Genomic DNA, 3,413 nt, shown 5'->3' with positions numbered 1-3,413 from the left:
TGGCCCTGGGATCGTGACTCTTGCCAGGGCATGAGCCTGGCAAGTCTTTTACTTTTCAATTGATGTTACTATGTCCCAGGCTCTGGGCTAGGCTGTGAAGTGGGGAGGGGATGCTGGACAGGAGCAGAGTGGAGGGGAGGAGAGGAGAGAGGCAGGCCTGGAACGCTGTGGCCTCACCCACCCCGGTGCTCCCCTCTAGCAGTGACTGAAGGAAGGGACCCGCCGCCACGGGCAAAGAGAAGACCCATATCAATAGTGTTGTCATCGGCCACGTGGACTCTGGCAAGTCCACCACCACCGGGCATCTCATCTACGAATGTGGGGGGATCGACAAGAGGACCATCGAGAAGTTTGAGAAGGAGGCAGCCGAGGTGAGGCACCCACGTGCCGTGTTGGCCTCTAGGAGCTGGGGTGGGGGGATGGAAGTCCTGCTTCTTGGTGGGTCCAACACGGACAGCAGGGTGCGCTGTGAGGTCTAAGGCGCCACTGAATTCCCAGGGATAGGTCAGGCTGCTCGCCATCAATGCGCTCTACTCACTCCCCACCCCTCCCCAGATGGGTGGGGGCTCCTTCAAGTACGCCCGGGTGCTGGACAAACTGAAAGCAGAGAGAGAGCGTGGCATCACCATCGACATCTCCCTGTGGAAGTTTGAAACCAGCAAGTACTACATCACCATCATCGATGCCCCAGGAACATGATCATGGGCACCTCCCAGGTAAAGTAGCCCTTGTTCCCAGGGCCCTCCCTTTCGGATGGGGGCGGGGCAGGAGCAGAGGGAGGGAGGAAACTCAGGCTTTACTTCCGGGACTCTGGGAAGGAGGCTATCATAAGCCTTAGAAGGTTTTCCTCATCCATGCCAATCATCAGTTCTGAAAGAACCAGAGAAGGACAGACTCTGTGAGGCTCAGATACGGGCCCCCTTTCAGGCTGGGGCAGGGACCAGGTTTTCTGACGCCCAGACAAGTAGATCACTCGGGGTCCGTCTGGGAGGAAGGAACTAAAAGCTCATTTATGGGACTAGGTGAGAGTTTAACTGGGAGGCGGGACCTCTGCGCACAGCAGTAACCAAGGCATCCACGAATTTATCATCTTCTGGGGAGCAGCCCATCCCCGAGCTTTCCCAAGGGGCCCGGGGCTGCCCGAAACTCTAGCAGGCTTCCCAGCCCGGCCGGCGCCCCCTCCCCTAACTAAGCCCTTGATCCCATGGTGTCTGTGTCCCGCAGGCCGACTACGCAGTGCTTATCGTGGCCAGCGGCTTAGGCGAGTTCGAGGTGGGCATCTCCAAGAACGGGCAGACCCGCGAGCACACGCTTCTGGCCTTCACCCTGGGCGTGAAGCAGCTGATCGTGGCCATCAGCAAGATGGACTCGACCGAGCCCGCCTACAGCGCCGCGCGCTTCCAGGAGATCACGGAGGAAGTGAGCGCCTACATCAAGATCAGCCTCCGGGGCCTTTGTGCCCATCTCGGGCTGGCACAGCAGCAACATGCTGGAGCCCAGCAGCGACGTGAGTGCGGACCGGGTCTGCAGGTGTGCGTCTCGGGTCTTGGTCCCTGTCCTGGTCCTGTTACTGGGGTGGGCGCACTGGGAGCCATGACCCAGGCTCACCTCCGCTCCGCATCCCCATCCCCCTTCCCCGTACGTGCCCTGGTTCAAGGGCTGGAAGGTTGAGCGAAAGGAGGGAAGCACCACTGGGGTGACTCTGCTGGAAGCTCTGGATTCCATCCTCCCACCCACTCGCCCTGTCAACAAGCCCCTGAGGCTGCCTCTGCAAGACGTGTACAAGATTGGAGGTGAGGTGACAGGGCTTCTTAAGGAATGAAGGAGTTGAGAATGAGGTCTGGTGTCTGACTTGCCAGGGTTCAGGTCCTGACTTTTAAGGTAGGATAAAGTGCCAAGCCCCCAGCGTTTCCAGTTTATCTGATAGATACATAGCATAAATAAGCCAGTCGTCATTGGGTCCTGGCGCTTCCTACTAGCCCTGTAGGTGACCTTGGTCCTTGCACCCCAGGACAAGGGACTTCCCCAGAAACCAGTTCTCACTGGGTGGGTCTAGAATCTTTCTGAGTGCCATTCTTCCCATTGCACAGGCATTGACACTATGCCCTTGGGCCGTGTGGAGACCAGCCTCCTGAAACCTGGCATGATGGTCACCTTTGCCCCTTGCAGCGTCACCACTGAGGTCAAGTCTGTGGAGATGCACCACGAGGCCCTGCCCGAGGCCCTGCCTGGCGACAATGTGGGCTTCAACGTGAAGAACGTGTCTGTGAAGGACTTCCGTCATGGCAATGTGGCCGGAGACTGCAAGAACGACCCCCCCTGCCTCCCATGGAGGCCGGCAGCTTTGTGGCACAGGTAAGCTGCCTGGGAGGCCACGGGCCTTGGTGCTTGGTGGTAATGGAAATGCTTCTTAGAAATTAGCCCCGACTTCTACGGAAGGCACAGGTTGGCCGAGAGTTGGCCCCAGATCACAGATGCCATCCTATCTCTTCTAATTCCATCCTCCTTCCCCTCACCAGGGGATCATCTTGAATCACTCAGGACAGATCCACGCCAGCTATTCCCCGGTGCTGGACAGCCACACGGCCCACGTCTCCTGCAAGCTTGCTGAACTGAGGGAAAAGATTGACCGGCACTCAGGCAAGAAGCTGGAAGGCAGCCCCAAGGCCCTGATGCAGCCATAGTGCAGATGGTCCCCAGCGAGGCCACGTGTGTGGAGACCTTCTCTGAGTACCCAGCTCTAGGTGAGCCAGGGACTGATGGCTGCTGAGTCCTGGCAAGGAAAGCACCTCTGACCGAGGCCAAGGAGCCTTTCCTTCTATGACTCTTTCCAGAAATTTCACTCTTTCTTCTTCCTTCCTTCCTCCTCCAGGCTGTTTTGCTGTGCATGACATGAGGCAAACATTGGCCATTGACGTCATCAAGGCCATGGAGAAGACAGCATCTCTGGCCAAGATCACCAAGTCAGCAGTGAAGGCCAGCAAGAAATGAAGCATGTCCTTCTTCTCCCTGCAATTTAGTTTCCTCAGCAACCTCCACTATGTAGATTAGATACTTCTGTGTATTGACTGAATAAAATTAATAATAAAATTTAGACTAGCTGTCATGGTTTCTTCCAAGGAAGAAAGCGTGAGGTCAATGAGGAACCTCTGGGTAGATGAACAACTAACTTAAGGCTCATAAGCTTCAAAGCAGTTTTATGCCCTGGTTGGTGAACACACCATTCAGGTCTTAACAGCCTTCTCTTACCCAGGGCTCTGTCCTATCCTTCTCCTGTTTCCCACAAGGAAGAATTGTTTGGGGATGTGATAAAGTATAGTCACAATGGCATAGGGTGGGATCTCAGTGCCATTAGGTTAGTCCAACACTACCATGTCCTCGATTCCTGGTGCTACGTGCTTTAGCATTCAGAA

At 56.0% G+C, this 3,413-nt stretch overlaps 1 pseudogene; it reads left to right on the top strand.

Moving 5' to 3' along the window:
• Positions 1 to 255: 255 nt before the first annotated feature.
• Positions 256 to 2,991, top strand: LOC103003718 (elongation factor 1-alpha, oocyte form-like; annotated as a pseudogene).
• The last annotated feature ends 422 nt before the right edge of the window (positions 2,992 to 3,413 follow it).

The sequence above is a fragment of the Balaenoptera acutorostrata genome, chromosome 9 (genome assembly GCF_949987535.1).
Source record: "Balaenoptera acutorostrata chromosome 9, mBalAcu1.1, whole genome shotgun sequence".
In the NCBI taxonomy this organism is placed as follows: Eukaryota; Metazoa; Chordata; class Mammalia; order Artiodactyla; family Balaenopteridae; genus Balaenoptera; species Balaenoptera acutorostrata.
This window is presented reverse-complemented; position numbering and strand designations above follow the sequence as displayed.